General features: G+C 41.4%; 1 pseudogene; it reads left to right on the top strand.

Moving 5' to 3' along the window:
- The first annotated feature begins 298 nt into the window (after nt 1-298).
- On the top strand, nt 299-631 carry LOC100946944 (annotated as a pseudogene).
- The last annotated feature ends 17,377 nt before the right edge of the window (nt 632-18,008 follow it).

Here is an 18,008-nt window from a genome sequence, read left to right as displayed (position 1 = left end):
AGCCTGGGCTCTACAAAAAAAAATAGGAAAATTAGCCAACCATGGCAGTGCATGTCTATAGTACCAGTTACTTAGGAAGGCAGGAGGATCTCTGGAACCCTGAAGTTTGATGCCACTTCACTCTAGCCCAGGCAACAAAGTGAGACCTTATCTCCAAAAAAATAAAAATTAAAAATATAAACTTTATTACTCAACACAAGCTCCATCAAGGTCAAACACTTTTGTAAGTGGTAATACCAGCAATTTAGTCCATCCCTAAAGAAATGAGGGTCTTGGGTGGTCTGGCGGGCTTGGAGCTATGGCTAAACATCATCCAGATTTGATCTTTTGGCACAAGCAGGCTGGTGTTGCCATTGGAAGACTATGTGAAAAATGTGATGGCAAGTGTGTAATCTGTGACTCCTACGCGGGTCCCTGCACCTTGGTGCGCATATGTGATGAGTGTAACTATGGCTCTTACTAGGGGCGCTGTGTGCTCTGTGGGGGCCCCGGAGTCTCCAATGCTTATTATTGTAAGGAATGCACCATCCAGGAGAAGGATAGAGATGACTGCCTCCAAATTGTCAACTTGGGGAGCTCTAAGACAGACCTCTTCTATGAATGCAAAAAATATGGCTTCAAGAAAAGGTGATTGGTGCGTGCCCCCTTCTTCCTCACATCAAGCTGCTGCAGCTGCCAAGAAGGGCGCCCACTACCACCAGCAGAGAGGGAGCAGAGCCCAGGGCATCACCAGAATTGCCTGCTAGTGTCCCGGCACCTTGACACCCCTTCTTTTCCCCTCATCCAGACTTGTTAGGAATGGGAAAGGATTCTCCACAGACCACCCTGGCAGACTATGTAAGGGAAAAATAGATTGTTTTTTCTTGAACTTGGGAAACAAGGCTCTGTTCTCCACATGGATATGTTCTCTCTACGCCAAGACCTTCTAGAAAGGAATAATATTTCAATCTACTCTTTGAGGACTTTGCTGTAAAGCACACACAGGGGAAAACAGGTTCTTGCAGCATCTCTGATAGCAACTGTACTTGGGGGGCCTTCAGTGTGTGGTAGGAGCTACCAGAACGGTAAATGTGGACATTTAGGCTTGTACTGCTTTCATGTTACTTTCCTTCCAAGAATTTGAAACCCTGTCTGTTGCTATTATATTAATAAAGTTGGGGCTTATCTTCTGATAAAAAAAAAAAAAGAAATGAGGCTCTTGGAATTTAACCATGTCATTGCAGTCTTTTTTACATTAACCAAAGAAAGATTGGTGGCCTTTAAAGATTTTTTTAAAATAACATTAAAAAGGAGTCTGAAAGAGCCAAATCAGGGACTGTAAGGATGCCTCGTGATTTCCCATCAAAACTCTTCAAAATTGGCAGCTCCCGTAGCTCAGTGTGTAGGGTGCCAGCCACATACACCAAGGCTCATGGGTTCAAACCCAGCCTGCATCAGCTAAAACAACAATGACAACTGCAACAACAAAAAAAATAGCTGTGAGTTGTGGCAGGTGCCTATAGTCCCAGCTACTTGGGAGGTTGAGGCAAGAGAATAACTTGAGCTCAAGAGTTTGAGGTTGCTGTGAGCTGTGACGCCATAGCACTCTACTGAGGGCGACAGCTTGAGACTCTGTTTCAAAAAAGAAAAAAAAAAAAAAACTCTCCAAAATTGTCCTTGTTTGATGAGAGGAATGAGCAGATGCATTGTTGTAGTAGAGAAGGACTCTGGTGACGTTTTTTCTAAGTGATTTTTGCTAAAGATTTGGCTAACTTTATCAAAATACTCTCATAATAAGTAGATGTTATTATTCTTTGGCCCTTCAGAAAGTCAACAAGTAAAATGCATTGAGCATCCTCCAAAACTGTTCCAATGCTTTTGCTCTCGAGCAGTCTGCTTGTGCTTTAACCCGACCACTTCCACCTCTTAGTAGCCTTTGCTTTGATTGTTCTTTCTCTTCAGGATTGTCCTGGTAAAGCCATTTTTCATTTCCTGTTGCAATTCTTTGAAGAAATGCTTCAGGATCTTGATCCTAATGTTTAAAATTTCCATTAAAAGCTCTGCTTTTGTCTGTGCAATGGTTTTGGTGCCTATTGAATGGAAAATTTGCCCAACTATAATTTTTCAGTCCAAATTACATAAGCTGAACCAACTGAGATGTCTACTATGTTGGTTATTATTTCTGATTTATTGGTCCTTTTCAATTAGGCATGAACAAAATTAATTCTTTCCTTGAAAATTGATGTTGATGATTTACCATCTTGGGTTTTATCTTCAACTTTGTCTCATCCCTTCATTAAACTATAGTAGAACCCCCATAGTTTTCCACCTTTCTACATTGACCACCTCCTTAAGTTGAACTAATTTTAATAGACCAGACATCCACCTTTGTACATTGTACCTTGACCATTGGACTGTGAAGCACAATAGTAAATTACCCTCTATAACTTGACCAGTTCAGTCAACTCTACACCAAGGGGTAGAAGGTGTAGGTTTTGTCCCTTAGCTTTATTATTTTTTCTTGAATATAGGTTCTTTTTTTTCATGTTTATTATTGCTTCTTTTCTTTTCTTCTTCTTTTTATTTTTTTTTGAGACTGTCTCACTCTGTCACCTGGGTAGAGGGGCATGGCATCTTACCTCACAGCAACCTCAAACTCTTGGGCTTGAGCAATCCTCTTGCCTCAGCCTCCCAAGTAGCTAGGATGACAGGTGCATGCCACCATGCTCTGCTAGTTTTTCTATTTTTAGTAGAGATAGGCGTCTTGCTGTTGCTCAGGCTAATTTTGAACTCCTCAGCTCAAGCAATCCACACACCTTGGCCTCCCAGAGTGCTAGGATTATAGGCATGAGCCACGGTGCCTGGCCATTACCACATGTTTTTTATGATGTGTAGCAGACAATTTTTTCAACATGAATGGCTGGGCTGAATTGTAGGTACATCCTACAGTTACTGAAAAATTTTATAGTCGATTGAGACATTATGGTTCAAAGGAAAGAATTCAAAGAGCTGACACTGAATGAAAAGGTTGATCTACATTTTCTGGAAAGCAGCAGCCAGAGAAAAACAGCATAGTAGTTAGTCGTTAGCAAGACCACAGTAAACAATATCCAAAAATGTAAGCATGAGTACTTGGAGAGATATGGCAAGGAAACGGGAGACCTACAGTGGAAAAGGAGGAAAACTTCTGTCAATGAAGCCACATTAACCTTGTTCGAACAAATGAACAAAAACTAGCTGGGAGTATGGCACATGCCTGTATTCCCAGCTACTAAGGAGGCTGAAGCAAGAGGATTGCTCAAGTCCAAGAGTTTGAGGTTGCTGTTAGCTATGATGCCACAGCACTCTAACCAGGGTGACAGAGTGAGACTCTGTCTCAAGAAAAAAAATCCAACCTCTTGACCAAGTCATCATCAAAATATTTAAAACGTGCTATTAGGCTCAACTCCTACTGTGGGTAATTCCTAAAACACAAACTTGTGGTCCAACCGTGGAAGCAACTTCATCTACTACTTTGGTTAACACTCTGGATGCTGTCCTTTGGATCAATTCTGCTTGGAATAAAGTTCAGCCAGAAATAATACAGAAGTGTTTCAAGAAAGTTGGATTTGTCACAATCCAAGAGCATGATGTTTTGGTCCCATCAGACTGTCCATCCCCCAACTCAAAGGAGTAGATTTTGAAGGTTTTGTTGCAATGAATTATGAGGTGTTAACTTGTAATGAACCTGACCCAAAAGCTGTTTTCCAAGTGATATTGACCAATGTACAGACCAGAATAAAAGTACGTGAAGCAGCTGATGAAGGGGAAGAAGCAGGGACAGATGACACAGAAATTTCAGAGACTTCAAAAGAAGAGGATGTCAGGCATCTGATAATGCAGTTGAAGTCATTTGCTGTGGAAAAATGCCTACATATGCTAAATGGTGTAGACAGAGTTGAGTGTAAGTTTTCTGCATTTACATTTGTGATAAGAATAAGAAATGTACCAAGATTGACTCTTTTTTCAGAAAGAATGATTAAACCATGAGAAAACAGTAAATGTATTGATTTTGTATGATTCTGGATGTATGATTTTATTGTGTTTTGGTTATGTATGACTTCATGGAATATTCTCTAATAAAAGCTGTACAAGAAAGCAAATATATCTACATATCAGTACAGTAGGCCTAATCCTTCTTGACCACCTCCACATAGTGAACAGTTGTTTAAGTCTTTTGGGTGGTCAACTCACAAGAGGTTCTATGTACTTGTAAACTGCTGATTTCTTTGAAGTGATTGTCCTCATAATCTTTTCATAAAGCAACAGTGATTTCATCATCCTTCCACCTAAACTTCACCATAAATTTGATGCTTATTCTTGCTCTTATTTTTTTTTTTTTTTTTTGAGACAGAGCCTCAATCTATCCCCCTGGGTAGAGTACTGTGGCATCACAGCTCACAGCAACCTCCAACTCCTGGGCTCAAGTGAGTCTCCTGCCTCAGCCTCCCAAGTAACTGGGACCACAGGCACCCGCCACAATGCCCAGCTATTTTATTTTTTTTTGGTTGCAGACGTCATTGTTGTTTTGGCGGGCCCAGGCTGGATTTGAACCCACCACCTTAGGTGTATGTGGCTGGCACCTTAGCCACTTGAGCCACAGGCACCGAGCCTTATTCTTGCTTCTATTTTAGCAGAATTTATGTTGCTCTGCTGGGGCTCTTTTCTAACTAATGTCTTGTCCTTGTTAGTTTCTCAGACTAGCTCCTGTTTAGACATGTTGCAAGAAGTTAGTATGAGTTCATTTTGGTCCAGAAACTTTGAAATCCATATAGTTTTTCATAATTCACATTTTCCACAAACTTTTTTGAAAACTTTGTATATTGTACTTAAAACAATGGCCAAAACATAATGTTATCACTTCTAAAGGAGCAGAATTGTGATTATTTTAATATGCTTCTCTATTTTTTACTAATATTCCTCCAAAATACTTATCACTTTAATAATTATGGAAAACTATACGTGTGTATTTATTATAAATTTTGTATGTGGAAAAACATGTGTATACATACCATGTATTAGTTATCTGTTGCTACTTGGCAAATTATCTTGACATGAAACCATAAACTATTATGTCATACTTATAGTTTCTGTGGGTCAGGAAAATAAGAGTGGCTTAGCTCTTACTTGTTTATGGCTCACAGTTTCTTGCCAGGTTGCAGTCAATGCGTTGATCAGGGCTTCTGTCATCTGGAGCTGGAGGCTGGGATGGGGCTGGAGGTTTCATTTCCAAGGTGGCTTACCACATGGCTGCCTGGTTGGTGTGGGCTGTTGGCAGACTGTCTCAGTTTCTTGCCATGTGGAACTCTCCATAGTGCTGTTTGAGTGTCCTCACAACATGAAGACTAGCTTCCTGCAAAGGAAGTGATCCCCGAGAGGGCAAGGTAGAATCCTTCTTGGTTTTTTTATGACCTAGCCTTAAAACTCATTCTTCCAATATTCTATTCATTACACAGATCAGCCCTATTCAATGTAGGAGGGAACTACACAAGAATATAAATACCAGGAGGCAAACAGGGAGGACCATCTTGGAGGCTGGCTACCATGTATATGCACATGTGTATATCTGTATGTGTTTATGTGTCTGTATATGTACATGTTAGTATCTGTCTGTGTGTGTAGTTTTCATTTACCTGAAGCATAATCCCAATGCACCTGCATGCATATTCTTATCTTATCAACTCAAGCAACCTCTAGTTCTCAACTCCTTTTTGGCTGCCTAGCACTTGGTCTTAGAAAGCTCTTTTTTTTCTTCTTTCCTTCTTTTCCTATCTCCCTCCTCTCTTCCTTTCTTCATGATGCTTATTGCATACTTATTAACTGTTGGCAAATCGTTGCTTCCAAGCCCTGTGACTTTATACTTCTCTCCTGCTGCTGCCCTCCTTCAGGGTCCCCAGCCTCAGTCCTCATGCACCTGGCTAGCTCAGCTTTCACAAATGTGTCTAAAGCTTCCACCGCTAGGCCTCCTTATTCTCAGATGCCCTCCATGCCCACCCCAGCTCTGGTCCCTATCACATCTTCCTCCCTGTTGGTGGGTTGAGTACTGGGAGGCCTAGGCTAGCTGCAGATTCCTTGTCATGCTAATGAATCAGTTCTCCTGTCCCAGTTACCAGGCAGCTGAGAGTAAGTGTGGTACTCAGCACAATAGCTGATTAATAACAGAAAAACATGCTCCGACAGCTTAAGAGGGACCAGTCAGCTTTCTGAAAATCCATCATAGACCACAGAGCCTAATATTTTATTCTGAAGTTTTCTTATAACTATAAAATTCCAAAGCTTAATAAAAACTCCACTTGGGTAGCTTACCACAATCATTAACAATAGACCATTAATAAGAATATAGTATATAAGGCACTTACAAGTTCACAAAGGGAAACAGCTGAGATATATGGGTCAGCCTCAGCCCCCTTCTCAGCCTAGCAGGAGGAATCCTAAGGGACCTACTGCTTAGGCAGAGAAGAAGCAAAAATGAACAGAAGAATCCAAGACAGACTGAGATAGTCCTTCCTGCATTTGGCAGAAAACCTAAAATACAGTGGCTTATACAAGGTGAGGTTCATTTCTCTCTCTATGAAATATTGAGGGAGGCAGGCAGTCTTGGGCTGGCATGGTAACCCTGCTATTTGATGTCCTCAGGGACCCAGGCTCTTTGCAGCCCTCTATTCTGCCATCCGGAGGATGTGGCCCTCATCTTCATGGTCTAAATTGGTGACTTGGTCTCCTCACACATCCATATTCCAGGGAGCCAATGGAAGAAGAGACAAAGAAAAGGAGGCAAAGGCAGGTGCCTGTGGCTTGAAGGAAGATTTCTCGAAGCTGGTGTATATTACTGCTTCCCTTGGCCACAGCTGGATTGTCTGGCCACACCTGGATGCAAGGGAGCCTGAGAATTGTCGTCTTTCTTTCAGGGATGCCACGTTCCCAGATAAAACATGGGGCTTCTCCACTTCTAACACTGGGGGGAAAGGAAAGACTGGAAACTGGGAGGTCTGTAGCAGAATCTTCCACAGTAGGGAAAGACAGAGTACCTGCAATCCAGGCCTCTCTTGGACTCCAGGGCATCTCTAGCTCACTCTAAAGAATAGTATTTCCGGGCTTAGCACCTGTAGCTCAGAGGCTAGGGCGCCAGCCACATATACCAGGGCAGGCGAGTTTGAACCCAGCCCAGGACTGCCAAACAACAATGGCAAGTACAACAACAACAACAAAAAAATAGCTGGACATTGTGGCATGGGCCTATAGTCCCAGCTACTTGGGAGGCTGAGACAAGAGAATCACTTAAGCCCTAGAGCTGGAGGTTGCTGTGAGCTGTGATGCTACAGCACTCTACTGGGCAACATAGTGAGACTCTGTCTCAAAAAACACACACACACACAAAAATAGTATTTCCACTATATGTCATAATTGACAAAAACCTTTCGTGTGTGTGACCCATTTTTAATATATTACATTTTTACTTTATTAATACATTAAAAATATAGCACAAATATTTCCATTGGTGACTACTCCAAAGCCTGCCTCCTCCTATCTGCCAAGAGTCGATTGCTGTGGTCAGTTTGGTGTGAGTTATGTCAATTCTCTTCTTATCAAGGATGCATTCAGCCTGAACAAGAGTGAGACTCCATTTCTCCTAAAAATAGAAAAATTAGCTAGGCCTTGTGGCAGGTGCCTGGGGTTTTCCAGGTATAGGATCATATCATCAGCAGAGTGAGAGTTTGATCTTCTCTGACCCTATTTGGATACACTTGATTGTCTTCTCTTGCCTGATTGCGATAGCTGAGACTTCCAAGACTATGTTAAATAGCAGTGGAGACAGCGGGCATCCTTGCTTCGTTCCTGATCTGAGTGGAAATGTTTTCAATTTTACACCATTCAATATGATATTGGCTGTGGGTTTGCTGTAGATGCCTCTATCAGTTTAAGAAATGTCCCTTCTATGCCTATTTTCTTAAGAATTCTGATCACGAAAGGATGCTGGATATTATCAAAGGCTTTTTCTGCATCAATTGAGAGAATCATATGGTCTTTGTTTTTTCCTTTATTGATATGATGTATTATATTTATAGATTTGTGGATGTTGACCCAACCCTGTAACCCTGGAATAAAACCCAACTTGATCATGGTGTATAATTTTTTTGATGTGTTGTTGAATCCTGTTTGCTAAGGTCTTATTGAATATTTTTGCATCAATATTCATTAATGATATTGGTCTATAATCTTCTTTCTTTGTTGGATCCTTTCCTGGTTTGGGTATCAGGGTGATATTTGCTTCATAGAATGTGTTGGGAAGTATTCCTTCTCTTTTTATGCTTTGGAAAATGTTGTATAATATAGGTACTAGTTCCTCTTGAAAGGTTTGATAGAATTCATATGTGAAGCCACCTGGTCCTGGACTTTTCTTTTTAGGGAGATTTCGTATTGTTGATGCTATTTCAGTGGTTGATATAGGTCTATTCAAGATTTCTAATTCTTTCTGGTTGAGTCTAGGAAGGTGGCATGCTTCCAGGTATTGGTCCATTTTGTTAAGATTTTCATATTTCTGGGAATAGAGATTTTTGTAGTAATCATTGAGGATTTTTTGTATTTCTGAAGTGTCTGTTGTTATTTCTCCTTTATCATTTCTGATAGACAATATTAGAGATTTTACTTTTCTATTTCTGGTTAGGTTGGCCAAAGGTTTATCAATTTTGTTAATCTTTTCAAAAGACCAACTTTTTGTTTCATTAATCTTCTGAATGATTCTTTTGTTTTCAATTTCATTTAATTCTGCCCTAATTTTGGTTATTTCTTTTCTTCTGCTGGGTTTGGGGTTGCAATGTTCTTCCTTTTCCAATTGCTTGAGTGGATCCATTAAGTTGTTGGCTTCCTTTCTTTCCGTTTTCTTGATGAAGGATTCCAAGGCAGTCCCTTTTAGGACTGCCTTTGCAGTATCTCACAGGTTTTGATAATTTGTGTCTTCATTGTCATTTTGTTCCAAAAATTTGGTGATTTCCTTCTTAATCTCGTCTTTGACCCAGCTATCAGTCAGCCTAAGATTATTTAGTTTCCATGACTTTGTTTGAGTATGAGGATTCCTGTTGCTGTTCAGTTCGACTTTTATTCCATGGTGGTCTGAGAAGATGCAAGGAATAATTTCTATACTTTTAAATTTGCTTGTGTCCTAGGATATGATCTATTTTCTATACTTTTAAATTTGCTTGTGTCCTAGGTTAGACTTGTGTCCTAGGATATGATCTATTTTAGAAGATGACCCGTGAGCTGTTGAGAAGAATGTATATTCAGTTTTATTAGGGTGAAATGTTCTGTAGAGTTCTGTTAAGTTCATTGGTTCTAGGGTCATGTTTAAGTCTAATATTTCTTTGTTTCATTTCTTCTTGGAGGATCTATCCAAAACTGTCAAAGGGGTATTAAAACCTCCAACTATTATAGTGCAGGAGGATATCAAGTTGTTCATATCCATTAGGGTCTGCTTTATGAATTGAGGAGCATTCTGGTAGGGTGCATAAATGTTGATTATTGAAATCTCTTCATGTTGGGTGTTTCCCTTGACAAATATCTAGTGACCTTCCTTATCTTTCTTTATCTTTGTTGGTTTAAAACCAATTATATCTGCTACTAAAATTGCCGTCCCTGCTTTTTTCTGGTTTCCATTTGCCTGTATTATACAACTCCATGCCTTCACCCTGAGTCTGTTTTTATCCTTTAAGGTAAGGTGAGAGTCTTGTATACAGCAGATATCCAGTCTGAGTTTACATATCCAGTCAGCCAGCCTGTTCCTCTTTAGAGGACAGTTTAAACCATTCACATTAATTGACAGAATTGATAAGCCTGGTTGTGTTTTGAGTGTCATAATTTTTGGATGTCCAGTGGACATTTTTAATCCTTTCAACACTGTGGAAGTTGGGTTTTGTTCAAAAATTTCTGGATGAGTTTACTTTGGAAGTAGAGCATTGCACAGGTCATTGTGGAAGATGGGTCTGAGAATATCCTGGAGAGCTGGTTTAGTTATGGCAGATTTCTTCAACATGTGTATGTCATTAAATTATTTGATTTCTCCATCACAAATGACACTCAGTTTAGCTGGATATAGGAACCTGGGTTGGAAGTTGTTTTGTTTTAGGAGATTAAAGGTTGGTGACCATCTTCTTCTGGCTTGAAACATTTCAGCTGAGAGATCTGCAGTCATTTTGATTTTCTCCCTTTGTAGGTGATGCCTTTCTTACGTCTGGCTGCTTGCAGAATTTTTTCCTTCATCTTAACTTTGGCAAAGTTAATCACAATGTGTCTAGGAGATGCTTTATTTGGATTGAGTCTTGCTGGGGTTCTGAAACTGTCTGCTATCTGTATCTCTTGCAATGCTTGGTAAATTCTCCTCTAAAATCTCTTGGAGTAGAGCATCTGTACCTTTAGGACCATATATATGTATTTTTTTTTTTTTAATTTAGAGACAGAGTCTCACTTTTTTGCCCTCAGTAGAGTGCTATGTGTCACAGCTCACAGTAACCTCCAACTCCTGGGCTTGGGTGATTCTCTTACTTCAGCCTTCCAAATAGCTGGGACTACAGGTACCAGGCTATTTTTTTGTTGCAGTTTGGCCAGGGCTGTGTTTGAACCTGCCACCCTCAGTATATGGGGCTGGCGCCCTACAAACTGAGCCACAGGCACCACCCACCATCCTCTTCTCCTTTGGGAATTTCTATAAGATGAATGCTTGATCTTTTGTCATTCCCACAACTCTCTCAGGGAATGATCAGTTTTTGCTCTCCATTTGTCTGCCTCTTTGAGTGTTTGGGAATGTTCAAAAGCTTTGTCTTCAGTTTCAGAGATCCTTTCTTCTGCCTGGTCAACTCTATTACTGAGGGATTCTAGTGTATTTTGAAGTTCCTCAACTAACTTTTTTTTTCCTTGAGCTCTGCTATCTCTTTTCTCATTATGTCCATATCTTTGATGTCTTGGGCTTTGAATTCATTAATTTACTGAGACAACTTTAGAACCACTCTTTGGAATTCACTTTCTATCTTTTATTCCATTCTATTTATCTTATTTGCGATCCATATTCTGAATTCGGTTTCTGACATTGCTGCCATTTGTCCGTGCATGGCATCTTCAATTATATCTCCTTTGTCATTTCTTGGGGGGGGGGTGTTGATCTACTCTGGTTATTCATGTTGCCAGAGTTCTTCTGTTGGGTCACCATTTGGTTATTAGAACTGGTAGGGTGAAATTCAATTGGGGTTCCCAGGTAGTAGAGATAGCCCCTTACCAAAGTGCTAGGCTCTGTAATTGTGGCTTATCTCCTACAGTCTTACAAAGGCCCTTTCAGAGTTTTGTCCAGAGACTCTGAGGACCTACTTGGTGAGATAGCACAAGGTAGCTCTGTTTTGATATCAGCCAAACTCTACCCTATCTTAAGAAACCACAGTTTTAGATTTAAATCTCAACTGTGAAGAGATACAAACAGCAGCATCGTCCAGCCCCCACCCTTCAGCTCTTTTCCACTACAGAATTTTGAAGATCAACCTCAGAATGTCCCTGAGTAGACAGCCCCAGACATGGGCTCCAATTCAGTTGTCTCAGGCAATGCAAACTCTGCTTAACAGAGAGGGATTCAAGGGTCTCCAACAGCACAATTGGAGCCAGGGATCCACACTCAGACTCAGTCCACACTACTGTCCGCTTCTCTGCTCACGTGCCCAGTTGGAGCCAGGGGCCACGCCCCCGCCCACCGGTCTCAGTCCACACCCAGGTAACCTCTGCTTGCCAGACCAGTTGGAGTCAGGGGAACACACCCCCACCTGCCAGTCTCAGTCCATTTCTGGCAAGATAGAAATGGTACTGATTTTTGTATGTTGACTTTGTGTCCTGCAAATTTACTGAATTTGTTTATCAAGCAACAAGTCATACCTGAAGACAGCCCAGTCTCACCCAAAGCAATGGTGACTGTTGCCTGGCTACCTCTGATTTAATGGGCTCTTTAGTCAGCAGTTGGTGAATCCTGCCAGGACTGGATCCTTCCCTTCAAGGTAGTATGTTTCCTTCTGGCCCTCTAGTGGGTCTAGAAATGCCTCCTAAGAACTAAGACCTGGATTCAGGATCTTCAGGCTTCCCTTGGTACTTTATTTTACTGCAGGTGAGCTGGTACTTATGTTGCAAAACAAAGTCCTCTGAACTTTTCCCTCTCCCTTCCCTGAGTGGAAGAAGACCCCCTGAGCCACTCTACCTGTAGTTATGGTCATGGTGGTGGGTAACAGAGGCCCAGCAGCTGTAACTGGCCCAGCTGCTTTGGATCATGTGCACCCCAAGCCCATTGTCTTCAAACTAACACAACTATAGGAACTGCTTAAGGACTGCAGCCTTGTGGCCCCACTGCCTTACAAACAAACTTAGTCCAAGCCTGAGACTGTTTTTTGTCAGGTGGTTGTGGGTCTAGCTGGAACTCAGATTTCAGGGCAAAGGATTCCTCTGTGGCTGGGCTAATCTAAAGGCTCCCTTTGTGGACACAGGCAGAATTCTGCCCTGTGCTATATTCCCCTATGCCAGGGCAGCCCTGAGTTTCTGTGTAAAGCGGCACGATCACTTCACTCTCTCTTCTCTGGCACACAAATTCTCTCTCTACTCAGCACTGGTGGGGGATGAGGGGGGGTGGCATACATAGGAAAAGCAAGATTGTCTTTTCTGCCTTCTTCAGTGCTTCTTTCCTTAATATAATATTAAAAACAGGTGGTATGATTGCTCATCTGATTTCTGTTTTTTCTGAAGGTGCTTACCTGTGTGAATAGTTGTTGAATTTGGTGGTCATACAGAGGGATGATTGCTGAAGGTTTCTATTTGGCCATCTTTCTCTACTCCTCCAAGATATTCCTGACTTAAGTATGTTGTGCTAGTAAGTTGAGAATTTTTATGAGTTTTTCTTGAGCTTGCAACATTTGGAATCATCATACCTACCCTAATACTTCCATATATAAATGTTTTATATGCTTAGGTAATAAGGAAGGGATGGAAAGATTTTACAGAATCACAGATATGGTCTTAATGGGGAAAAGTGTAGGAAAAACATCAACCAAAGGAGGAGAGAATTGGAATTATATCTTCATTTGGTTTACAGGGAAGAGGGAGCATGTGTCACTATCAAATATGATAACTATAAGATGTGTCTTTCTTGTTGTTGTTACAAGCAAAGCAGAATATATTAATACATTCAAATTAGCATAGTCCTCAAACTTAGTCATTAGGCAAAGTTATATGTGTTTTCAATAACTTGCCTTTCTCAAATACTATCAACTCCCATGTTATTTCATCTCTACCACTCAGGTTCCTGTGGGAGGATGCTGTTTTTTGTCCCTTGCAGATTCTCTGCCACCCTAAAACCCATATTCTGGACCAATTCTGGTTGAGTGTTTGGCTTAGTTAAGTGTCCTCTCTGTGCCAGGCACCATGCCAGAATCTGGATTTGTGGAGATGAATGTAACATAGTGCTTGCTCTAAAGGAGTTTGTAGATCAAAGAAGGGGTGATCTAACAGCCTGTGTATCTATTCTCCCTTGCTTTACAAGGGAAAGAGTTTCCAAGCATTTGTGGAGTTGAGACCAAGTAGTGGGAGGCCTGTTTACACTGATGTAAAGCACACACTCTAGTTCTTGTGATACATCTTTAAAGTTGTCCCTCAACACCTCTCATTGTTGACAGATTAGCTAAAATCCAACCCATGAAGAGCTAGCTAAATGTTGTGAGTGTGAAGCACTTCATTCCAGCTAAAATCAAGTTTACCCAAATGTGCAGCCACAGGCATCTCTGTTTTGAAGGTCCTACAAAATAAAAGCAATGTGAGATGACAATTTTGGAAAGAGTAAAAATGTCAGTCTCTTTGAAGCAATTTCTAAACTTAATTTACAGAGGGATAGATTCAATTTTGGTCTGAATTATTTTGGTATCAATGATATCAAAGCACTTAGTTGCTGGATCAATTCAGTGAAGAAAAAGCACCTTCAAAGTAGCAAGAGGTTTTTGTTTCTTTTATATTTTCGTTACAGAGGACATCCCTTTGACTTTATACTAGCATTCTAGTAATTAGTCCTTAGACTTTATGTTTCCTACAAATAATTTGTAACAGATTTATTAGAAATTCTAAGTATATTTTCTGGTGCATATAGCCAAAATAAATGCATTGACTTAAATGATCATCAGCAATGGCAAGGCAGGGTCCCCTAGTGTAAGAGTACACTTTCTAGGATTACCTGGCTAAGATTCAAATCCCTCTCTGCCACTCGCTATCTGTGTGATTTTGAACAAGCTATTTAAACCCCTATGCTATTTCTCCATCCATAAAATGAGAATAATAGTATCTATCTCAAAGGATTGTTATGAAGATCAAAGGAACCGACAAACATACAGCACCCAGAACCATCCTGGCACAAAGTAAGATGTGATCCATAAGTAGTAGCTGTTACCATCAACTGGACATGTCCCATATGCAATGCCTGTTATATATATTACTGGACTTCTGGCTCATACTCCCCTCTGAGCAAGTATTAGTATATACATTTAGCATATAAGGAAACTTGAATTCAGAGGTTTCATCAGTTCAAGTCAGACATGCAGTGTTTGGAGCTGAAGCTTAGCCTGTTCCTCCACATCTTTACATACTGGCCTTCCAAAATGGAGCTGTAAAAATCAGTGCTATAGAAATGCAACAACTGAAGTTATTAAAGGTAAAACAGTGTGATGTCATGTCATGCTCTCTCCAGCTAGCGTGGAGAGAGCGGAAGCCAATAAGGCTGAAAAGTTGGCCCCTTTGTGTTTGTATGCCATGAACTTCGTGTTGACAGCAGAGAAGAACCATAGAAGGCTTTTAAGGAGCGGAGAAGTGATTATCTGTGTATTTTATAAAGACTACCACAATGATGGTGGAGTATAGGCTGGGGGCGGGGTGAATGTAAAGATGGGAGACCAGTTTCAGAACCTTATAATAACCCAGAAAGGTATGATAAGTGTTTGAGCCTGAGCGGAAATTGTGGATATAAAAGAGAAACAGAGATACTTGAGAAACCAAGTAAACAGAAATGATAACGACTCATCTATTTATTACATGTTGGAACCCAGATTTCTGGCTGACTCAAATGATTGGATAGGTGGTAAGCAGTCACCAAGATCAGAGAGTGTAAGATAAAAGGGTATAGGTTTAAAAGAGTACAGTTTAGATGAAACTGAATTTGAGGAACCTAAGAGATTTTGGGTAGAACCATCTACAAGTGGATTAAACACACATGTTTATTACTCAGGTCTCCAGGCTGCACTGGAGTTAGAGATTTGAGAAGGTGTACAGCTCACAAGGACAGGGTCTGGAAAGTGAAGAAAGAAAATAAAGGGATGAACCTCAGGGAATGGACCCTAACATTGGGGAATAGGTTGCTGTAGTAGGCCAGCTAGGAGACCGAGGAACCAGAGAGCTCAGAAGAAGGCAAGGACAGAGTAGAACCCAGGGAAGAGAGCCTCACACGACTGAGGAGGAGTTGACTGTGCCCCGCGGTACGGCGCTGAGTAAACTATGGATGGAAAGTGTGCAAGGGATTGGGGATAGATACTATTATTCTCATTTTATGGATGGAGAAACAGCACAGGGGTTTAAATAGCTTGTCCAAAATCACACAGATAGCGAGTGGCAGAGAGGCATTTGAATCTTAGCCAGGTAATCCTAGAAAGTGTACTCTTACACTATTTAAAGTGTACTCTTACACTAATTTAATATTTACCCATGACCTTTGGGAGACAGTCTCAAGGGAGAAATTGGGATAGGAGCCAGATGTCAAGGAGTTGAGTGGAAATAGAGTTTTTGAGTGAAGATAGGTCACAGAAACTTAGCTGATTAGGGAAAGTGAGAGAAATAGAAGGGACAGGGTTGAGGAGAAGCTTTGGTTGTTCTAACATGCATAGTCCTCATAACACTAAGTAATGAGATTCAAGTTTCCATAAGGGTTAATTAACATTCTCTCTTTTAAAAATTGTAGTTAAAATAGAAAAACTGAAGCAAGAAGATTGCTTGAGCCCAAGAGTTGGAGGTTGCTGTGAACTATGATGTCATAGCACTCTATCCAGGGCAAGAGCTTGAGACTGTCTCAAAAATAAAAAATAAAAAATCATAGTTAATAAAACCTAAACCTAGTTTCTCAGGCTTTCGGCTAAGATTAAGTGCAATAAACCCCTAACCCAAAGCAACCATTTGGTAAATGAATAGTCCATGCTTTCCTAGTTCCTCAGATTTCAGAGTGTCCTGAAGGTTGTGATAGCTCCATCTATAGCCTACTCAGCACCATTGTCCCTTTCTTCTTGCTAATAGAATCCAATTTGGTTGATGTGGCTATTTGCCTGGCTCCACAGTATAAATTGTGATTGTTCTAAGACAATGAACACAACACTGTTTCTCTTTGCTGGCATCTGGTCTAGGGGTGTGTGCGACCCAGTTCTAGCCAATAGGATGCTGGAGGAAATTTGCTGAGGGCTTTAGAAAAGGTTCTTCCCTCCTTTGCACCACCCCACCTCTCACCCCTCAAAAGAGAGGAAAGTAAGGAGAAAGCCTCTTTCCCACTCTTTTCTTCCCATTCTGTCCAGGACATAAATTTAATTGTAAGGAAGTCCAACAAAATTTTGACTTTTCCAACGTTTCTTTTAAAGCATTCTTAGAAAAATCAAATTTCAAATTCTTTCAAAAATAAGTTTTTAGGTCCTCTTCCTTTACAGACATCCTAAACAGACTTTAATTTAGATTATTATCAATCTAACACTGACCTTGAGCAAATTATTTAACTTGTGAGAGCCTCAGTCTCCCCACTGATAATCTAGGCATAAGAATACTACATAGGCTCAGCACCCCTAGCACAGCGGTTACGGCGCGGGTCACATACACTGAGGGTGGTGGGTTTGAACCTGCCCTGGGCCACCTAAACAACAAAGACACCTGCAACAAAAAAGCAGCTGGGCATTGTGGTGGGTACCTGTAGTCCCACCAGACTACCCTGTAGTCTCAGTCTCCTACTTGGGAGACTGAGGCAAGAGAATCGCTTAAGCCCAAGAGTTGGACATTGCTGTGAGCTGTGATACTACAGCACTCTAGGGAGGGAGACAAAGTGAGACTCTGTCTCAAAAAAAAAAAAAAAAAGAATCCTGCATGGGCCTGTTGTGAGAACTGAGATGGGGTGTGCAAAGTGCCTAGCAAGTTAGTGATAGTACCTGACTCCTGTTTCATGTGGGTTCTTTACACACACCCTCACCCCAACTCATACACACTCACAGGAAGAGACCTGGAAGGGCCATGGCTATGGGTAAATTATTGACAGCCAGTCCCTTCCCCAGGGGACCCTGGAGACCCAGAGCCCATCCTCCACAGCTCCTGGTCACTCTTTGGCTTCCAGATCCATGGTAGTTGGCTTCTGGCTCAGCCACAGCCTGCTGATTTGGGGACCTCTCCCATGATCATGGCCTGCCTAGCTCACCATGTCCCTGCGATGGTTCTGAACTATTAGCCTATTGAGCCCAAGATACCATGGCCCAGGCTGTGTCCTTCCCTGACATGGGGCCTGTGGCAACACAGTGTCTCCAGCCCTTGCCAGTCTGTTCCCAGCTTCTGGCCCTGCCTACTGTCCAGTCAGCAGAATTCTCCTGGGCCTCAGCCTGGGCCTGTGATACGGCAGTTGTCAGGGAGTTGGTCCCGCTTTCTGACTAAGAAGCCACAAAATAAACACTCTGGCCTGAAGGTAACATCCACCTAATCCGTACCCTTAGCTACTTTGCTGCCCCTTGGGGGAAGAGGACAAGTGTCTGTGTGTCTCTCTGTCTCTCATCCTCACTGTAGGAGGACAGCGCTGGGTAACAAGGAGAATGTGGGCTGGGACTGAGGCAATGATGCCCATCCGCGCTTCAGCACTTTAGTTAGTACTGAATCACTTAATTTGAGGAAGCCAGTTAAACTTGTAAATCATTATAGCAAAGATAATAATC

Source organism: Otolemur garnettii, unplaced genomic scaffold (assembly GCF_000181295.1).
Source record: "Otolemur garnettii isolate 467f Iridium unplaced genomic scaffold, OtoGar3 scaffold00059, whole genome shotgun sequence".
Lineage (NCBI taxonomy): Eukaryota > Metazoa > Chordata > Mammalia > Primates > Galagidae > Otolemur > Otolemur garnettii.
Note: the sequence above shows the minus strand (reverse complement) of the source record. Positions and strands in the feature narration are given on the sequence as shown.